The 15,889-nt window shown below is 39.4% G+C and overlaps 1 long non-coding RNA gene across 1 annotated transcript; it reads left to right on the top strand.

Annotated features, from left to right (window-relative positions):
* Window positions 1-1,262: 1,262 nt before the first annotated feature.
* LOC117509105 lies at window positions 1,263-14,637 on the top strand. The gene is made up of 3 exons (XR_004560246.1): window positions 1,263-1,372; window positions 9,875-9,880; window positions 14,625-14,637. It is a non-coding gene; the product is annotated as an uncharacterized LOC117509105 (long non-coding RNA).
* The last annotated feature ends 1,252 nt before the right edge of the window (window positions 14,638-15,889 follow it).

Here is a 15,889-nt window from a genome sequence, read left to right as displayed (position 1 = left end):
TTGAAAACACAGGAGCTCCTCCAGACAAGAAGGCAGTTCCTGTACACTTGAGTCGGTGTTGGATCTTGTCATTGATGTCAGTGTTTGATGACACATTGCTACCCAGGTATGGAAAGTGGGTCACGTTCTCCAGGACCTGTCCATGCAATTTCACAGCAGGACGTTTTGAGTTGACCATGTTGAGTGGAGGCTGGTACAGGATCCATGTCTTCTTCAGGTTGATGTGAAGACCAAGCTTTATGTAGGCTTCATCGAAGGTTTCAAGGATTTCTGAAGACCTTCTTTCATTACACTCTGCTGTTGTCTGCATACTGGAAATCCAGGAATGGTGGTGATTTACTTCTTGGCTCTCCATCGGCTCAGACTGAAGAGCTTTCCATCTGTTCTGTACATGATGTCAATTAATGGTGGCACCTTGTCCTTGATCAGGTGGAGGATAGTTGCCACAAAGATGATGAAGAGTGTAGCAGTGATGACGTAGCCCTGATTTACTCCTGATTGAACACCGAGGGCTTCAGTTTTGGTGCCATTTACCAGAACTGTGGCGGACATGCCATCATGGAGAAGCCTCAAGATCTTGATGAATTTTTCTGGACAGCACATTTTGCTCAGAGTCTTCCACAGAAATGGGTGTGACATGCTATCAAACACCTTTGTCAAGTCAATGAAGGAAAGGTACAATGGTTGGTGTTGCTCTTGATACTTTTCTTGCAACTGGAGGACAGTGAAGATCATGTCTGTGGTCTGTCTTGATGGTCAGAAGCCACTTTGAGTTTCAGGAAGGATGTTTTCTGCTCATGGTCTCAGACAGTTGTTGGCAATCCGTGTAAGGACCTTGCTTCCAGTAGACTGTAAGGAGACTCCACAGTGGTTTCTACCATTAGACTTGCTTCCTTTCTGCTTGTAGATGGTGACAATTATTGAATCTTTCAGCTCTGCTGTATTTCTTCTTGAATAGTCAGGCCCCCCATTATGAGGACAGCAACATGAAAGTGTATAAATTTTATTCCCATTGCTAATCGCTCTATGCGGTATGTTGTATGTGTTATGTGTGGGTGGGTAGGTAAGTTGGTTCCACTCCTCCTGCCAATGCAAAGGAGTCGGTATCGGGTTATTTGGTAACGTGACTTTTAGTCAGGATTCTGACATTTTGCTGATTGGCTGAGACATGCCGCTCTCTGATTGGCTGCAGCCTTTGTTTACAACGTTTCAAAATCAAAATGGCGGCAATGCAAGGAGGATGGTAAGTTGGTTCCACTCCTCAAACCTCCAAATGTATTCGGTTGCCGTGCGAATTCCAGACACACAAAGCAAATACCTGGTTTCCATTTTGGTTTGACAGGGGTGAGATAAACTCCCACCCCCGACATTTGTGAAATTTTGCAGCTAGTTTCTCACTTTTCAAGACTTTCTGTTTGTTTTTCACATTTTTTGCGGTTACGCCCCAGCTAATCACAGAGCGTGGCGTGATAGCCAGTAGCGGCCGACGTACCAGATGGACCAATCATAGCCATGTTTTCAAAAACATGCTACCAGTCTGTTTGTATAAGAGACTGTGGTACCAGTGCTACTGGGTAGGTTTCCCCACCTCTACCCCCTGTCACCTGGCAACCTTGTCAGCTGCATGCAACAACCTACCTAGCGTAGTTGGCGCAACCTGTAGTTTAGTAATTATTTTTCAGTACTGATTTATACTTTACTTATCAATATTACTTATTTACAGTTGTACATCCATAGTGTAAAAGTGTATTTTTGGATGATTATTATTATTATTATTATTTTTATTTTATTTTTTTTTTTAATTTAGAAACCATTTTGTCTTAAAAAAAAATCACACACTGACTGTTTGACAATGATTGTTTGGGATGTGAACAAACCTGTCGTAGCTTTCCTTTTCGGGGGAAAGAAGGTTGTGTACGTCAGCCGCTTTACCAGCCGTTGAAATGGGACAGCCTCACGTTACTCTTGACATAAGTAGCGGATGATTTCAGCCCTAAAAGCTTTCAGCTGCTGAAGTGACAAACAACCAAAGTGCTCTGGACACCTCCATGATGTCTGATGTATGTGCAAAGTTCCTTCTTATATTTATTTTTTTTTTCCACAGAATTTGGCTGAACTATGTTGAAAAACAGAGCTTTTGCTCCAGATTTTGGATACACTGGATGCACTGTGTGCCGAGAAGCTAGCTGCAGTAAGCTAGCAAGCTAGCTCCTTCAATTCAGTTGCTTGAATGTTGCTCGTCAAACTGTGTTGTTGTAAAAGTGCAGCTTTATGACCAGTTTGTCTCCTTTTGATTTTTGAATCTGGAGACAAAACAAGACTCTCGTGGCCTCTGGAAAGAAATGCTGTCATCCTGCTACTGCAGTACTCCAAATCATAACAGTATATTTGAGCATTTTTTTTTTTTAATTTGAACTAATAATAAACCATAATCACACGTGCGTGCACAGCGTGCCAGCTAAACCGCTTTGTCTTTGGGGAAAAAAACAGAATGGGTGAAATTAGGTGACATCTTAGTCACTTTGTGTACCAGACGCATGGAAATGATGTTTTGTGTTGATGCTGTGTGTGACACACCAAACCCCTGCAGCAAAGCGAGAGCGGGCGCACGCTCAGAAACACGTTCATTTCACAGTAATTATTCCTTCTTAAGATGGCGGCTGTAAGCATGGGAACATCTTCACTTCAGCCATTTGCGCTTCTTCACTCACAAGTGCAACGTTTTCATTTCTGGAGGGAAATCCTGGCATGCACGTACACATGCACGCACATATACACTGAATCAGTTTTGACAAATTGAGGCCACTGGGAAACAAACTAGCAGCAGCGATGCAGCATCCTCACTTACTGGAGTGAACCGGGGCGCCTGCACTGTTAACAGTTTTTGTGACCTCATGTCTGAAGTCCACTCCAGCATCCATCCAGCCTGCTCCCTCTCTCCCCTCTGCTTCCCTCCAGGCTCAGGATTAAGATGATAGTGAGTGAAGGAGCTCCTCCAGACCTGCCAGAGTTTTTTTTTGTTCCCCACAAACTGACACCAAAAGCCTGCCAGCAAATGAGAGGTCCACACAGCCAACTTCTAGCAGCTCCATGATGCTCCAGTAATGAACTGTGACGGCTCATTGTGAATCAGGGGAAAGGTGCGTTTGAAATCATGAGGACATGTGGTAATTATAGGAGCTGTGCGTGACACATGCAGCTTCAGAGGCAGCAGAAGATTGAGGAAACATTTTTAGACCTCGGTGGTGTTGGGGAGCATCTGCCCTGCTGAAGTGTCCTTGAGCATAGTGACACAACTTAAGAAATGTTGAGTAAAGTGTTGAAATATTCAGTGTTCACCAGAAAAATCAGTCAAGGAGGTACTAAGAGGTATTCATTCGAGGGGTGTAGTTGGAGAATCCACTACATCACATTATTTTAATTTTTAAAAGAACATCATTATTATTATGATGCACACTCAATAAAACTATAAATGGACAATTTGTTTTTCATTGTCACTGTAGAAAATGGTTTTCCCTCAGTTCTTAATGGATTTTGAGTCTGATGGTTTTGTTTGTTCCATCTAGGCATAGTTCACAATTCTTCCTCCAGGATATTTTAAATTTTAGGGAATATACAAACTTTTTTAATGGGGGTTGAAAACTTTGAAATTCACCCAAATGGTTACTTTATTTCAGTTCTACAAGAAGCACTCTGAAGGTTAAAGCTGATCATTTTAATACATTATGATAATGTGCAGAATGCTATAATAATCTTTGGTGTAGGTCCCCATTGTAGTAGAGAGCAGAGTTGAGATGATTACAAAACCTGTCACTGGAAAAGGAAGGGGTGGAGACTACTCCTAGGCAGCGGACATTGACCATCTGGTCATGGTGGGGTGGAAGAGGGATCGCTTTGTTAGCAATCTGCAAATAGCAAGTTGCGAGTGAGAGCTTTTCGGTTTTAATGAATGTGTATTTTCCTATTGGTTGAGTGTTAATGGGGACACCTGCTTCTGTTTAGGGCAGTATTTCTCAAACTTTTCAGACCAAAGACCACATACCCATAAAAACATTTTTTGCCAACAAACTACCTCCTCAAATATCCCAAAACAGTAATAATTTACATAAAATTTGAGTTAGTAATGAGTATAATACAAGGGTGACTCTAAAATGTGCAGTTTTATCACACAACACATTGCCACAGATTTGACCAGTTTTGAGAGAATGTGCAATTGGCAAAATTGACTTCAGAAATGTCTGACACAGCTCTTGCCTCAGTTCCTGACCAGAAGAGGCCAGGCAAAGACATTAAGCATTTTCAGGGACCTGTCCTATAGGACAAGTAGAATTAGAGACACACTTGTACTATTGCTATCTGGACTTGTCCCATTTTAACGGGTTTGGCAATGAGGCGCAGCTGAGTCACATGAGTGATACAACTGCCTAAAACACCTCTATATCTATCTTTAATTAATACACTCATTTTTAAAATAAAAGACTTACGGTATATAGTGAATGAAGTGCCTAGGTTTTAGGCAAAATTACTTTATTCTTAAATATTATGAATAGTAAGTTAAAAATATATTATTAAGTAATATCTTATTTTTTGAGAATCGGTTTATTATTATTATTATTATTATTATTATTATTATTATTATTATTATGTGAAAAATGTCTTTAAATTGGCCACAGGAGTAGACCTTTAAGGGGTTTCCCACAACCTCAGGGTCCACCCTTTCATCCGAGGCCTGCAGAGTGTGTGTCCAGCTGACTGCTCTTATTGACATTATGTGAGACATCATTTAGATGATCAACCACTGTTGATCATCTAAATGAGACTTGTTGTATATTTGAAGGTGTGTGTTGACCCCCAGCTGCTCACTCCACCTTGCAGAAGAAGCAAGAGGACTCTAGCATTGTTTTTTTAAGTGAATCAAGTTTAACTGACTGACTAAAAAAAACAAATTTGCCTTTTTATATCTGATTCTTGTCAGATTCGGTCAGTTTTCATCTATTCGTCAACAGGATGCACAGTGGATTTATCAATGTGGCTTTTGTGGAAATGTTGCACTCCACAGCCCCACACGAGGCTATTTTTTTTTCTCCAGGCTGTTTTTTTCATGATGTGAGCGCACTGTCCCTCCACTGACTGCAATTTTACCACCAATGGATTGAAATAAATGCAGTTATCACTTCAAAAAACAAGTCACCATTCCATAAAAATCACACTTATGTAAATTTAGCAAAATCTGCAAATTACACGTGTGCCGATCCGTGTGAGGCGGTCAGTTCAGCTCAGATGTGAATCGTCATTAGTGTGCCCTTATTGTCGGCAATTTCACCGACTGCCAGTGCTTATGGTCTGGGAAAGCTGTAAAGTTTGTAACGGTGTGAAAAAATAAATAATTTGACCATTTTAGAAAGAAAAATTGCACTTGTCCAATTTGGGCAATGTTATAGGGGATCTGTGTTATCCGATCACATTTCTTACTTGTCCTGGACAATTGGACAACCGTTAATGTCGAAAGCTGCAGGCTTCCAATGTCTCATCAGCCCAGAACACTCTACCTCTTCATCTAATAAAGATCTTTTTTCAAGAGCAACTGCACATTTTGGTGTCTGCAAGTTCAATTCTTCACATGTGGAATTGAAAGTTTAATTAAAATGATGAGTATCACTTAGATTTCGGACTCCCTACTTGGGAATAAAATACACATGATGTATTTATAGCACGGACAGAGAGGAAATGTTGTTTAGTACATCGTGAGACGTTTTGAATGTACTGCTGGTTGTACTCCCTCAGTGCTGCGTTCCAACCTAATATTATACATCTTTCAGTCTGCTCAAAAACAGCTTGACGTGGAGACATAAGTTCCACTAACACGTGTGTGAATACGCAGCAGATTATGTGTGTCATATAATGTGTAAAGGTTGTTACTGTGAGTCGGCGAAGGGTCATGGTGAAGGTCAGGCTGAGAAAATGTCCTTCAACCGCTTGAAAATAAGATTCTCATTCCAGGAGAGATTTGTCAAGGCGGCATTGATTGGTGTTGTGGTGAGAAGGTTGAGACGCACAAACATGCTGAAACAAGCATCTTTACGGCTCCGGAGGAGCAATAGTAATATTTCACTGTGACTGCTTTCCAATCGGAGGCCACAACCACAAAGACGGACACGCCTGATTTACCGCCGCTTGAAAATGTAATTATGAATTGTGGCTAAATAAAATATCTCGTGTGATCATTTGACCTGTTAAACCAGTATAGATGATATCCTATAGAGCTTGCATTGCTTTTTTCAGGTTACACATTGATGTAATGTAAATCAGTGGGGGGGGGGGGGGGGGGTGCTATGTTTTATATATCAGATTGGTAGTTTCTTATCTATCAGATATTGTTTATGCTAGTCCTGGGTATTGGAAATAAGTTCACTATAGGATGCATATCACTAAACAAAGGCCACACTACAACTGTACTGCAATACGCTGACATATGACACACTATACATAATTTACTGATAATTAAGAATAAAGATAAAATAAAACTTGTTTTGTAAAGTAAGTCCCTTTGGCTACTCCCTTGTTTGTACTTGGGTTTTCCACAGCAAATCCAAGGTGCATCTGTGTGTTGAATGGGGCAGCACAGTCTCATTTGAAGCCTTGCATGATATTGTGGCAAACAAAACGGACACAACTCCAGTTCTAAATGGAAAAGCACATCCACTAGTGTTCTCAAATGGTTTCTGATCTATTTTATTTTTGCTTTTACACTGCAGCAAGTGACTCAGTAGGCTCACACCACTTGCATAATAATAATAATAATAATAATAATTATTATTATTATTGTTAATAGGGATATGTCGTGGACATGAACGAGCAAAGCTCGTCAGCATCTATGTTATTTAGGTCCTTCAGACTTTATTTCAGGGGCTCTTTATTGGAGGGGCTCTGCCCCCATACTCCCCACCTTTTTAAGCATTTTCTTTTTTGCTTTTCAGTTGACCCCCCTAATTACAGCCCTCTTAACCCCCTGCCACTTTAAGCATTTTTATAAAGTAGGTGTAAATTAACATTCAAAGTTTTCAGCTAGTTGACAGCAAGGCTGTACAATATGGACAGATTATTGTATCTCAATATTGTCATATAAATTGTCATTTAAATGTCACTTATATACATGCTGTTCATATTCTTGAACCGCTTAGGTGGGTAGGAAGAGTTCCCATGGGATAAAAAAGCTTTTCAACCTACTATCCCTGGTTCTCAAGACCCCGGCCTCCGCTCTAGCTCCACCCATGTCAGGAAGTGTTCAACATTTGACATTTCCTGTTTCACTGTGACTGAAAATTTTGCACTTCCTGTTTCAGTGTGAGCTTTCCACTGAGTTCCCGTGAGATTCCATGGGATCTCGTCTGCCAATCCAGGAAGTGTTTGACATTTGAACTTTTCCTGTTTTACTGTGGATTTGAAAGTTGTTGCCTGACGGCCACCATCTTAGTGTTGCTTAGTGTTATTCCGCATCATCGGACATTCGATTAAATAGAAATATGATGATGCGCTGACTTAAACTTGGGTTAAAGTGATCTAAAAATGCTGTTCAGGTGCAGCGACAAGCTGACAAAGCATTGTCAGCTGGTTAAATAAAGGCTAAATAAATAAAAAATAAATAACAATAGGTTGTTGAGTGAGCTTTCACAAGTGTGTATTATATGTAATATTCATGATATGGGTAAATGGCTAAAACTGCTGAATAAAGGTTAGAAAATTATTTATTTTCTAGTGTTGATTTGTATTCTTTTAAAGTAGTGACTTCAGTTTTACTGCCTGAATGCTGTGATAAATATTTCATCATTTCAATAGCAACTCAGAAGTCTCACTTTCATAAATCTCAATTTATCCCTTTTTAATTAGCCTCAGGTTTTTTTTTTTTCACATCAGGTTTTCCATCCTGAGATTTTACTGTATGTAAGAGCAAATTCATAGAATGGAAATGCTTTTCTCTCAATTTGGTGGGTCACATGACAGTTGCTCAGACATTGCACAGGGTGAACACAAAAACACTCCTTGGTTTCAAATATGTATAAGATCAGAAATCACATGAATAATTTTACAATCTTGGTATATACAGTTGCAGAAACTCATCAAGTTTTTTTTTTCTCTTTTGCAGTCTTCTTCAAAATTGTAAAATTATTAACTTTTGATATTATAAAACCAAGGACTGTTTTGTGTTCACCCTGTATATTCCACTAATATACAACCCCTGGCAAAAATTATGGAATCACCGGCCTCGGAGGATGTTCATTCAGTTGTTTAATTTTGTAGAAAAAAAGCAGATCACAGACATGACACAAAACTAAAGTCATTTCAAATGGAAACTTTCTGGCTTTAAGAAACACTATAAGAAATCAAGAAAAAAAGATTGTGGCAGTCAGTAACGGTTACTTTTTTTAGACCAAGCAGAGGAAAAAAATATGGAATCACTCAATTCTGAGGAAAAAATTATGGAATCCCCCTGTAAATTTTCATCCCCAAAACTAACACCTGCATCATATCAGATCTGCTCGTTAGTCTGCATCTAAAAAGGAGTGAACACACCTTGGAGAGCTGTTGCACCAAGTGGACTGACATGAATCATGGCTCCAACACGAGAGATGTCAATTGAAACAAAGGAGAGGATTATCAAACTCTTAAAAGAGTAAATCATCACGCAATGTTGCAAAAGATGTTGGTTATTCACAGTCAGCTGTGTCTAAACTCTGGACCAAATACAAACAACATGGGAAGGTTGTTAAAGGCAAACATACTGGTAGACCAAGGAAGACATCAAAGCGTCAAGACAGAAAACTTAAAGCAATATGTTTCAAAAATCGAAAAATGCACAACAAAACAAATGAGGAACGAATGGGAGGAAACTGGAGTCAACGTCTGTGACCGAACTGTAAGAAACCGCCTAAAGGAAATGGGATTTACATACAGAAAAGCTAAACGAAAGCCATCATTAACACCTAAACAGAAAAAAAACAAGGTTACAATGGGCTAAGGAAAAGCAATCGTGGACTGTAGATGACTGGATGAAAGTCATATTCAGTGATGAATCTCGAATCTGCATTGGGCAAGGTGATGATGCTGGAACTTTTGTTTGGTGCCATTCCACTGAGATTTATAATGATGACTGCCTGAAGAGAACATGTAAATTTCCACAGTCATTGATGATATGGGGCTGCATGTCAGGTAAAGGCACTGGGGAGATGGCTGTCATTACATCATCAATAAATGCACAAGTTTACATTGATATTTTGGACAATTGAAAGGATGTTTGGGGATGATGAAATCATTTTTCAAGATGATAATGCATCTTGCCATAGAGCAAAAACTGCGAAAACATTCCTTGCAAAAAGACACATAGGGTCAATGTCAATGAGCAGATCTGATTTGATGCAGGTGTTAGTTTGGGGGATGAAAATTTACAGGGTGATTCCATAATTTTTTCCTCAGAATTGAGTGATTCCATATTTTTTTCCTCTGCTTGGTCTAAAAAAGTAACCGTTACTGACTGCCACAATCTTTTTTTCTTGATTTCTTATAGTGTTTCTTAAAGCCAGAAAGTTTCTATTTGAAATGACTTTAGTTTTGTGTCATGTCTGTGATCTGCTTTTTTTCTACAAAATTAAACAACTGAATGAACATCATCCGAGGCCGATGATTCCATAGTTTTTGCCAGGGGTTGTAAGAATATACATGAATGAGATTAATTTCTCTATGATATTCTCCATATTCCAGTGTAGTGTTTTTAGATTTCTTTCAGCTTGATCTAAAGATTATTGAATAATCTTACTTTCACCCTGGCTGGTGTGTCTGTTTCATTTTATTTATTTTATTTGAAATTTTTGAGGAGAAGCGCTGTGTAAAAGCAGCACCGCAGGCGGGTTAAGAGCAGTCTTTAATATTAATATCTTTAATATGATGCGAGCATGCAAAGCTCACATCTGATTATTTCCCATCTTTAACTTAACTTCATAATAAAATTAATTAAGGATCAGACTAGTATCTTGTGTCGCGGCAGACATAATGTGTTTGATAAACTGATGGTATTATTTTCTATCTTGTTTCACATCATCTGGACTGGGACGAACAAATTCACTCAAGTCTATTATATAAATAGTCTGATCCTCTTCTGTATTTGTTTTGACAGATATTGGCTGTACAAATGTCAGACTGAGTTTGAATAAATGTAAGAGCACAGTAAAAACATGTAAAATGCAGATTTATCCTGAAATTCTCCTGAAAACTTTGATCATGCCCACATTGATTTCTATTTATGCCTGGTTATTAGCAGGGTAGTAATACATGTGGATTACATGTATGTACACTCAACAAAAATATAAACGCAACACTTTTGGTTTTGCTCCCATTTTGTATGAGATGAACTGAAAGATCTAAAACTTTTTCCACATACACAATATCACCATTTCCCTCAAATATTGTTCACAAACCAGTCTAAATCTGTGATAGTGAGCACTTCTCCTTTGCTGAGATAATCCATCCCACCTCACAGGTGTGCCATATCAAGATGCTGATTAGACACCATGATTAGTGCACAGGTGTGCCTTAGACTTCCCACAATAAAAGGCCACTCTGAAAGGTGCAGTTTTATCACACAGCACAATGCCACAGATGTCGCAGCGTGCAATTGGCATGCTGACAGCAGGAATGTCAACCAGAGCTATTGCTCGTGTATTGAATGTTCATTTCTCTACCATAAGCCGTCTCAGTACATCCAGTACATCCAACCAGCCTCACAACCGCAGACCACGTGTAACCACACCAGCCCAGGACCTCCACATCCAGCATGTTCACCTCCAAGATCGTCTGAGACCAGCCACTCGGACAGCTGCTGAAACAATCGGTTTGCATAACCAAAGAATTTCTGCACAAACTGTCAGAAACCGTCTCAGGGAAGCTCATCTGCATGCTCGTCGTCCTCAGTGGGGTCTCGATCTGACTCCAGTTCGTCGTCGTAACCGACTTGAGTGGGCAAATGCTCACATTCACTGGCGTTTGGCACCTTGGAGAGGTGTTCTCTTCACGGATGAATCCCGGTTCACACTGTTCACGGCAGATGGCAGACAGCGTGTGTGGCGTCGTGTGGGTGAGCGGTTTTCTGATGTCAATGTTGTGGATCAAGTGGCCCATGGTGGCGGTGGGGTTATGGTATGGGCAGACGTCTGTTATGGACGAAGAACACAGGTGCATTTTATTGATGGCATTTTGAATGCACAGAGATACCGTGACGAGATCCTGAGGCCCATTGTTGTGCCATACATCCAAGAACATCACCTCATGTTGCAGCAGGATAATGCACGGCCCCATGTTGCAAGGATCTGTACACAATTCTTGGAAGCTGAAAATGTCCCAGTTCTTGCATGGCCGGCATACTCACCGGACATGTCACCCATTGAGCATGTTTGGGATGCTCTGGACCGGCGTATACGACAGCGTGTACCAGTTCCTGCCAATATCCAGCAACTTCGCACAGCCATTGAAGAGGAGTGGACCAACATTCCACAGGCCACAATTGACCACCTGATCAACTCTATGCGAAGGAGATGTGTTGCACTGCATGAGGCAAATGGTGGTCACACCAGATACTGACTGGTATCCCCCCCAATAAAACAAAACTGCACTTTTCAGAGTGGCCTTTTATTGTGGACAGTCTAAGGCACACCTGTGCACTAATCATGGTGTCTAATCAGCATCTTGATATGGCACACCTGTGAGGTGGGATGGATTATCTCAGCAAAGGAGAAGTGCTCACTATCACAGATTTGAATGAATGAATGAATGAATGAATGAATGAATGAATGAATGAATGAAAACTGTTTATTTCGAACATTTGATACAAGAACAATTACAAGATAGATCAGTAAAGACAACAACAAAAAAGTTCCTACTGTGTACCCAACATGTCCGAAAAGGGGTAGGGTGAAGCATCAGTTTATTTATCCCTACCCCTTCTTCCCCACAACCAGTAATACCCTTTGCCACATATACACATAGATTCCTACACACCTAAACCGATATCAATATATATATATATATATACATATATATACACATACATATATACATACACACATCAACATACATACACATATACATACACATATATACACATATACATATATACACATATATATACACAAACATAAATATACACCTACACATACCTACTTACATACAAAATACTATATATTTACAAGCCGAAGCAAAAAACAAAAACACCCTAACCCTCATTACCCTTCCTCCTCCCTATACCCAGAAAAAACATATTTTTGTACCGCTGTTTGAACTGGTTCATGCTTGGACATTGCTTGAGCCCCACTCCCAATCTGTAGACTGGGAGTGGGGAGACTGATTTAGACTGGTTTGTGAACAATATTTGAGGGAAATGGTGATATTGTGTATGTGGAAAAAGTTTTAGATCTTTGAGTTCATCTCATACAAAATGGGAGCAAAACCAAAAGTGTTGCGTTTATATTTTTGTTGAGTGCATGTACATACATTTGGATTACTTGTAATCTGATTACCTTTGGACTACATTTCAAAGTAATCCTACCCAACCTTGGTTATTAGATGCTAAATAAGTAATTAAAGTAAATAGAAATAGATGAAATTAACAATATAAACATATGCATCAGGCACTTGAAATGCACTTTAAAATACACATTTGCACAATACGTACAAGCCACTGGGATTTCTAGTGGTAAGATGATAGCCCCTTAGCGGCAGAATATGGCAATGTAATTAGTCTTGTATAATTATTATTTTTTGTGAAAAACACGTTTTATTTTTTAAAGCAATTATAAAAGTATTAAAAACTATAAATAGAATGTTTATTGTATTGAATTTTTTAGCTTTTCAAACACCCCCCCAGCTTTGAAATACAAGGGGATATAGTGATTGCAGTTAAAGGTCGACAATGTATTTGCAGCAACATGCAATTACACTTATTTATTGATTATGAAGTTCCGTCCACCTTGGTGGAGGAATTGAAAGAGTGTCATTCTAGTTTTTTTTTTTTTTTTCCCACTGTTCACCTTGGATGATTTTCCATTAAAAAACAGTGAATAATGTAGTTTACTTATTCAGATGCTGTCACTGAGGAATACAGTTCTAACCTTAGTGGGCATGTGACAGTTTTCCCAACAGACTGGTTCCTAATGAACCATCCTGTTGTTTTGGTGCAGTGAAGGGCACAACACAGATGTACGAGTGGAAATCATAAATACAACAGGTTAGATTTTAATGACTGTACTTTGCACCATGCAAATGAGCAAATCAAATGAGGGGGAATAAAGTGTTTTTCAAGGTAGAAGGTACAGTTTCCTGACAGGGTGAAAGTCAAAGGTCACTTTCACTGGGGCTCTCAAGAAGACAAAGTTCCTAAAAAAAAGGGACAGAAAAACAGATTTTACTGTGTAAGACCACGGATTAAAATGTAGATAATGTTCCATGTGTGACCCTGAATATAGTCACATTTGTTGCAAATGTGTTTCATTCGGTTTTAAGGTTGTTTGTGGTCACGAACAGTTCACTTTCAGTTCAGTTTTCTCAGTTGCTGACATTTTTTATTCAGAGGATGGAACAATTCAACACCAATGCCATAATTTTATAAAAGATTTAAGTGACATTCACAGTTTGTAAACGTACTTATTTGAGAGCCACACACATGAGCAAGCATGTTAAAATTAGAATATTTGGACAGATTAAATGGCAGTAATTGCTTTAATTGTCAGTCCACTGCTCAATTTTTCACTCATTTTAAAGGTCCAAAAACAGTCAAACGTTTCCCATTAGCAGGGTGTCTGTGCTACAAAATCTGTTTTCAGTGCAGATCGACTGTTCGCTGTGAGGAGATTTTTTTCCGTTTGTGCAAAGTGTGTATCTGGAGTTTGTGATATTTGCCCAGTGTTGCTTTCAAGGTAGCTACAAATCTAAGACAGCTCCTCAATGCTCTCGCTCGCCTTTTTCATCGCTATTACTATGCATTCAGTTGAAAGGTAAAGTGTGTCCAAATGTTTGATTGGTACTGTATATCCCAGAATCAAAGAAGCTAATTAATGTTATTGCAAGAGGCAAAAAACATGAGTAAACTGCTTCTTACCACCACAGAACAAACAATCATAGGTGAGGTAAAAGGTCACGCAATAAAATGTTGGAAAACTCTGGGCATTATTTATTTGAAATGTGAAAACTACATTAGTGAGCAGAAGGTAACGAGCTAATCAACCCTTTAATAGCCTCATATTTTTCAGTAGAATGTAGGCGATATCAAAATGCTCTACCAAACAGTTGAGTTGACCATTAAAGAATTAATTTTATTATACAAGGCACAAAATGTGAGTGAAGTGCTTCTTGCCACCACTGAAAAGATGATCATAGGTGAGGTAAAAGGGAATGCAATAAAATGTTTGAAAACTGGGCATTATTTATTTGTAATGCAAAAACTGCCTTAGTGAGCAGAAGCTAACAATTTATTGTACAAGTCACAAAATGCAAGTAAATTGCTTTTTGTCACCACTGAACACACAATCCCTGGTGAGGTAAATATGCAGTGTAATTAAAGGGGAACAGAAATGCTTTTTGAGAATTTGTTTGTGCATTCCTTGGTAAAAATTGTTATTCATACATGTGCAGAATGTTTGAGCGCAGCGTAGATAATATTTGAATCAAATTTGCTGCTAAATTGACATGTAAATCGCCATTGGCTGAAGTCAGTGGAGGGCACTTCCAGTTGATGTCACTGGTTGGCATGTTACGTGCAGTTTACTGAGCTCGCTCATTGAACTTCTATTAGCCTTGTCAAGAACCAGGTGGAATATGCCGGAAAGCTGCGCATGTTGGCAAAGTCGGAGGAAACGGAGGAACAAGGGAGACAATATTTCATTCCATAAGGAAGTGGTTTTGGTTATTCTTGTCACTTTGTCTGTGACATTTGGTTGATAAACAGCTGTATGTTTCCTGCCCGTGTCTGTGTTGTCTGAGGACACAGACGACTCACACACAGAGATGTGCACACACACACACCACTGACTTCATGAATGAAACTCTGTCAATAAAGGATAGTAAGCCCCTTCGGCTGCTCCTTTGTTTGCACTCGGGGTCGCTACAGCAAATCCAAGGTGGATCTGCATGTTGAATTGGCACAGGTTTTACGCCGGATGCCCTTCCTGACACAACTCCACTTCACATGGAAAAATGTGGCAGGGGTGGGATTTGAACTGGGAACCTTCTGTACTGAAACCAAGCGCATTAACCACTTGGCCACCAAGTGGTTAATGCCAACAAAGTGCTCCTCTGTCAATAAAGGATAAAAGTGTAAAAAAAAAAAAAAAAAAAAAAAAAAAAAAAAAAAAATATATATATATATATACATGTTTCATAATGGTTTTAGGAGCCGCGCTATGCTGAAAACAGCAGCAGCAGCTCGGTTCAGCCCAGCAGCGCAGATCTGTGTAACTTTCAACACTAATATTTTGGAATGTGCGGGTGTCAGAGTAAGTTTAATACTTTCCTGACATGATTTAATGTGAATTAATTTTACTGGTTCGACATCCAGGTCAGAATGGCATTTTAATACATATTTTGCAAGTGTTTTTCTGAGTGTGTTCAGTGACGAATCCCCATTGAAAATGTATGAACTTCATCAATATTTTGCCCAGTTAAGAGGTGTCACGTCACTGTCCGCGAAGGGATGTTCGCGTTTAGTGGGCAGCACTGGGAGTGCAAACTCTAGTAGTCATATATAACCTCTTTGTTGGTGCCTCTGGCAGGGAATCTCAGAATGAGGCTGAGACCAGTGACGTCACCCGCCTGACCTGCAATGTCAAAGCCTCTCAAACCACGACTAAAA

The sequence above is a fragment of the Thalassophryne amazonica genome, chromosome 4 (genome assembly GCF_902500255.1).
Source record: "Thalassophryne amazonica chromosome 4, fThaAma1.1, whole genome shotgun sequence".
Taxonomy (NCBI): Eukaryota; Metazoa; Chordata; class Actinopteri; order Batrachoidiformes; family Batrachoididae; genus Thalassophryne; species Thalassophryne amazonica.
The sequence above is the reverse complement of the archived record's forward strand: the minus strand, read 5'-3'. Positions and strand labels throughout refer to the sequence as shown.